The sequence below is a fragment of the Austrofundulus limnaeus genome, unplaced genomic scaffold (genome assembly GCF_001266775.1).
Source record: "Austrofundulus limnaeus strain Quisiro unplaced genomic scaffold, Austrofundulus_limnaeus-1.0 Scaffold153, whole genome shotgun sequence".
NCBI classification, from domain to species: Eukaryota; Metazoa; Chordata; class Actinopteri; order Cyprinodontiformes; family Rivulidae; genus Austrofundulus; species Austrofundulus limnaeus.
The window spans coordinates 857040-863064 of NW_013952555.1; the positions used below are offsets into that span (position 1 = coordinate 857040).

Below are 6025 nucleotides of genomic sequence, written 5' to 3' on the forward strand. Positions count from 1 at the left end.
ATTAGAAATAATTTGAAGTTGGTTTAAATTGTTTAGCCTTATGTATCCATGTTGTCACAATGATCGTACAACATAAAGCACACATTGTACAACTGATTACTACGGGTGTCTTCTCAACCAACCTAACAGATTTATTGCAGCAAAGAGTTGGGAAACTATACTCATACCAGTGTTATGTTGCTGTTCCTATCTGTTATCTATTGGTATACACAAGAGTTTGTGTGTGAATTCACTGGAATGTGCAAAGCCCCTGGATTGGAAAATTAAAATCAAATAACGTAAAAAAACAACAAAAATTTTTTAAAAAGAAACTAAAGTATGCAACCTTGTGAATTTACAAGGAGACGCACTAAAGAAATGTTGAGATGTGTTTTTTTGTGAAACATAAAAGATTAAATCTTTTGTTTAATTTTAATTTTTTAGAAAAGTCACCGATATCAAACTTTAGTGACAAAACATTTGGAATTCATGAACCATGTGATCTTCTGCACAGTCTGACACAAAGGAGGAAAAGTAAATGCTTGGTGTTTACTTAATAATATATTCATTCATATCCATATAAGCACACACACAAAAAACATCCCTACTTGGTAATCTCCCTCACCTTCTCAACCTAAACATCTAAAAACAACATAAAGCCATCACAGGGATCAACCTGTCCTGAAGGAAATTTACGTCACATTCGTCACATTCTTCCCTACTTTTCCCAGCAGTTGGTTTTGGCCACCCCAGAGTGATATCTCTGATGATTGAGGGGAACTTTATGAGTATCACACACTGCTGCCTCGGCTTCATAAAAACAGTCCCGCTGTGTGAGATCCAGACAGACATGGTGAGGCAGGAGAGGACAAACAGAAATCCCTCGCAGCAACTACAGCTTATCCTTCCACCTGCTCATGTCTTACATTTCTCCAGCTTCATTCGGGGTACATTCCTGTCTAGAAATAACACCACAAAGGCTCTTTGTACCTCCTCAAATTAAAAACGAACACTTGCACACACAACAAAATACATGTTACTCTTTTGGGAATTGGAGCGCGGGGGAMTGAAAACACTGGCCATCTGTGGCCTTTCTGCTTACCAGCTCATCACTCTGACAGCTACAGCCTGTACAACAACCATGCTAACATTACACTGTTGATATGCCTAAGTGGTGTATCTTTCAGTCACTTTTTAATCTGTGTGTTTTGTGCATGTGTAGAGGATTTGCAAACCCAATTGAATTGTTGTTAAGCAATGAGATGGACTAAACAGGCTGCACTTCAGAAGCTGTCCACTTCTAGGACTTCACAACAAGCCCACAGGGAGCATTGTTTTTTTTTCTTCCCCTGAGCATTGTCTCAGGCAAGACAATGCAGAGATAATGGTCATTTAAACAGTTGAGTTGGAGTATTTGTTTCTCCTCTGGCGTGTTGTTGAAGGTGACTGATAGAGATGCAATCTAATTCAGATCTGCTGGCAGGCCACCTGACAGTAACAAAAGAGGCTTCGCACCCAGCAGGTGAGACAAAGGCAGAGCCAAGAGAGGAGAGGTAGCTGAAAAGAAATCCAACTCAAACCACTGCCAAATACTCAGCTGTGTTCCTGTCATTAATTCAGCAGACAAAAACTGTTACTAGTTGTCATCATTTATTTATAATGTTTAATAGAGAAAATGCTACCTCTGAATAATACATTTGGTGGGAGCGGGGTGCAAAGCTGGGCTAGGGGGGTGGGAGCCGGATGACTGATGAATATTAACGAGCTGCGTCGGGAGGGATTTTTTTTTCCGCCTCTGTACCTCCTGGGCTTTGTCTGCTCAACTGCTGACCATGACGGCCCAGCTGCGCTGCTCATTTACTTGGCTCTTTGTGCTGTGGCTAGTTTACCACGGCTTGCCAAATTATTTTATCATTAGCCAAACCAAAGCCTAGCAGCAGTCCACTTAGGCTCTGCTCCATCTGCTCCTTGGTGGCGCAGGGTTAGTAGAGAGGATGGACGTGTAGCTGTCCGTCACACAGACTGACGTGCCCTGGTGAGCGAAAGGTCCAGACTTCATACAAAAAAAAAAAAAAAAAAAAAAACATGTGACAAAAAAAAGAAGTAGCCAAATGGATCATGGATTGGATTGTGAACTATGGTCCTGTGGCACTGGTGCTGCATATACAGGCCTTGACTGTCACTATCACTTAGCAGATTTAACTGTGTGTGGGCAGCCATGTGGGTTTTGGCTGTTTAATTGGATCAGGGTTATCTAAGTCTGTAAATTAGTCCCTCTACATGAATCCCCTCTACATTCAAAGATTAAAAGAAATCTAAATAAAATAAAATAAAATAAATAAAACCGACCTGGTAACCAACAAAACAGAAAACACGTGTTGGTATAAAAACACAACTCTTAGCAGCAGCAGGAGCACATCTGACACCTTATTTGAAAAATTGGACTTCCTGTTGGATCTGACAAGTTTTCTCCATTCTAACCATCAAAATCATGCCAGGTGRCCCTCTTTACTGATATGTTGCACTTGCTTGGCAGTTCCCCCGTGCTATGCAGAGTAGCTTTGTTTGCTTTAGGCATAGCAGAAGGTTGGGGTTAAGGTTAATTGTTGGTGCAGAGAAGACCAAATGGTGGACGTTGAGGTGGAAATTAAGACAGAAGCTGTTAAATGCTCTGGGTGGGCAGCTTCCAGATGATGGGGCTACTAGCAACAGTGATTAGAGAGGCAGATATAAAAGTCCTGCACCTTTGTGACCTCTGCTCCTTGTAGCTTCACTGCTCCACCTGCCTCTCTCTCATTCACACACACATGAACTCAATCTTGTTTCTACTGACTTTCATTCCTGTTCTTTCAAGTGCATACTTCCACCTCTCCAAGTTCTCTTCCACCTGTTGTCTGTTCTCACCACAGATCACAATGGCATCAATGACTCAGTGTCATTTGTCTTTGCTACTTTCCTTTTTGCCCTATGTTGCATCTCCTTCTATTCTCATCTACTCTCTTCAGTCCTTTCACTGTACCATTTCTTCTTGGCTGACCTCTTCCACTGAATGGCTTCCTGCACCTCATTWTGCCACTACCAGATTTCCTCACAGTTTTTTCTCTGTCCAGATGATTCACTTAGGGTCCACTGTCCAGGAAAACAGGGCRTGTGGTGAAGAGGTGAAGAAAAGAGTCCAGGCCGAATGGAGTAGATGGAGAAAAGTTTCAGGAAAAGGTAGTAAAAAAGGCAAAAGTAAAGGTTTATAAAAGAGTAGCAAAACCATGTTGTATGGTTTGGAGACAGAGACATGGACAAAAAGACAAGAAACAGAACTGAAACTGTCTCAGCTGAAGATATCGAGGYTCTCCTTGGTGTAGACAAGGATGGATAAGAYTAAGAATGAGATCATCRGAGGTACAATACAAGTTAAAGAACTGGATGATAAAGTTAGAGAGACCAGACTGAAACGGTTTGGACATGTCCAGAGAAGGGACAGTGGATATATTGGYAACTGCCAAAAAAAGACAAAGAGGAGACATATGGATGATGTTAAAAGAGGACATGGAGGTAGTTGGAGCGAGGACAGAGCACAGAGTGAGATGGAGGAYGATGACTTTCTGTGGGTACCCATGAAAGGGAATAAACGTAAGCTATAAAGAACAGAAGAAGACGAGTCATTGTTGGAACATTAATGTCTTACATTAGCAACATTTCTGGAAAAATTTACAGTTTAACAATTTGCTTCAATGTGACTCAAGAGCGCGACTGAATTCTTGCCAAATCCCATCTTCTACAAGTGTCTGAGCTAAGCCGAGCACAGCCAGCCAAAAAAGGCTCATTATTGAAAWATGGGACAATGCAACCTCATGCAAGGAGCAGATAATGCCTTCAAACTGCCCTAGGATATACCCCCCCTTTTTCACTCTTTATTCCCTCTGCATTCTTCTCAATCTATTCTTCTTAGATGTAAAGACAGCATTTCAGTGCTTTATTTGGCCTTGACCACTTGGTAGACAGCCACTAAGAGGCAGTGAATCTCTTCCTGAAGAAACTGTTCATCTGATACAATGCCTCATCAACCCCCCGGAAAAATGTGAAAATAAGAGCAGTGAAGGGACAAAAGCACAAAAAAGAGCATGTTTTCTGAGAACAAAGACAGTAAGAGCAGACTGATCCGGTGCAGGAGTAATGAGTGAGAGTACCAACAAGACGACAAGAGACAGAAACACACACACAAGAATCATTTGAAATATGCATGAAAACGCAAGAAGCAGAAAGTCTTTAAAGCCAGATCAGAGACTTGAAGAACAATTTCACGTGGAGCCGAATTTTATTCCTGCAGCAGACGGGGGATGATGCTCAGAGGTGACAGAGGGTTTAATGTCAGTAGGAAATAACTCGACCAGTCAGACAGGCTGAGGCCAAATCTGGAATGAGGTTGGAATGAATGAAAGATGATACATTATTAAATAAAAAAAATGAGTTCTGGATCAACCCTGCCATGACAGCTTGTTCTAACTTTAAACAGTCTGCCATGACTGTGCACCCGTGTGTGCACAAATACCAGGGACACACAGCAAGCTCAAAACACAAAGAAAAGAAAAGAATGACAAGGAACTGTTTCATAAAATGCTTGACTGTGTTTCTACCATTTTCCATGGGTTCATGAGCAATTTTTTTTTATTTTTTTCCCCTTTTGTGTGTGTGTTTCACCCTCCACCAAACATTGCCATCCATTTGTCTAATTAAAACGAGTCAGCCCACAAGCTGCCACAGTTTCCTTTTCTGTCCTCATTGACATCCTTCATTGGGTCACTTACTAAAAATCATGTTAGGATACATCTCCGTAGCAAGCTGACCTCCTTTGATTCCATCATGATTTTTTTTTCCTGCTACAAAGTTTCCTCCAACAGTAGACATAAAGACCAACGGTGTAAGATGATGTTTTTGGTTTTGTCCCCTCTTTGCTTTGCTATCAGCTCTCTGCCTGTGCTGCATCCACTTYCACCTAAAACAAGCTTCTTACCTTACAGCTTTACAGGAGCAGAACTTGATTGTTTTTTTCCACTATAAATTCTTATACAGATTCAAATGCAATCAATTTAAAACATACTTTAAATTGCACAACATAGCTTCTTAGGGTTGAAAAGGTTAGAATGATACATAAGATTATCCATGCTTGGAAACCTTCAAATGGCAAAGGTATAATTAAACCTCTAAGACATTTCCTTATGACGAATTTTCAACTAATTAGCATCTAAAATTAGCAACAATAAATATAACCAGAGGCATTCTGGTGCACGGATAATCCTGATCAGAGCCAAACATCTTTGTCTTTGATAACTCCTTTCCAAATTAACCACGACTGAGCTGAGCAGTCTTTTCTGTGGAGGGGGCGTTAAAACTAACATTTCACTCAATTACTCTAAATTCCTGCTCACAAAAGAGAAAGCAGATGGTTCCGGTRAAACAACTCACCTTTCTGGTGAAGTGAGGTCCAGTCCACAGGAATGTAAAGTGATGCTGCAGCTGTGATACAGAGCAGGTGGAATGCTGGGTCCATCCAACGACGCGTAAAAACCCCCGCGAGTGCCGGTGAAAACTAGCTGTTTTGTATGTGCGCGTGTGTGTTTAGGTGTGTGTGTGCGCGTGTCAAAGCATGTGGTGATGAGCGTATATACGCCTGCACCTTGATCCGAGTCCGCGCGTCTTGTGGACGGCAGGGAGATGGAGAGGCAGCGAGAGGATGAGCGTCAGCCGGAGTGATGCTCTCCTCCTCAGCAGCTGAGCGCTACTGAACAAAAGAGCTCCCAAGGCTCTGTTCAAACAGCAGGAGAGGGGTGGAGGGGGAGGACGATGTGTGGATGACCACAGGCTTCAAAGAGGAGGACCAGTGCAAACTTATGGGGCGCCAAGAGTAAAATGAAATGTTAAAAAAATCCCACTATATTTTCTTTATTTAGCTCACTTTTTGAGTGTTAAAACATTTCCCACTAACATTTTATTGTTAGGCTACTTAGCTCACTGTTCTTACATCCATCCATCCATCCATCCATCCATCCAT

At 41.8% G+C, this 6025-nt stretch overlaps 1 protein-coding gene across 1 annotated transcript in view; it reads right to left on the bottom strand.

Annotated features, from left to right (window-relative positions):
* Positions 1-5599, bottom strand: part of ncanb (neurocan b) — a gene marked incomplete at its 5' end in the record, with an annotated part of 221252 nt that extends 215653 nt beyond the window's left edge. The window contains 1 exon segment of the mRNA XM_014016766.1: positions 5440-5599.
* Positions 5600-6025: the final 426 nt, after the last annotated feature.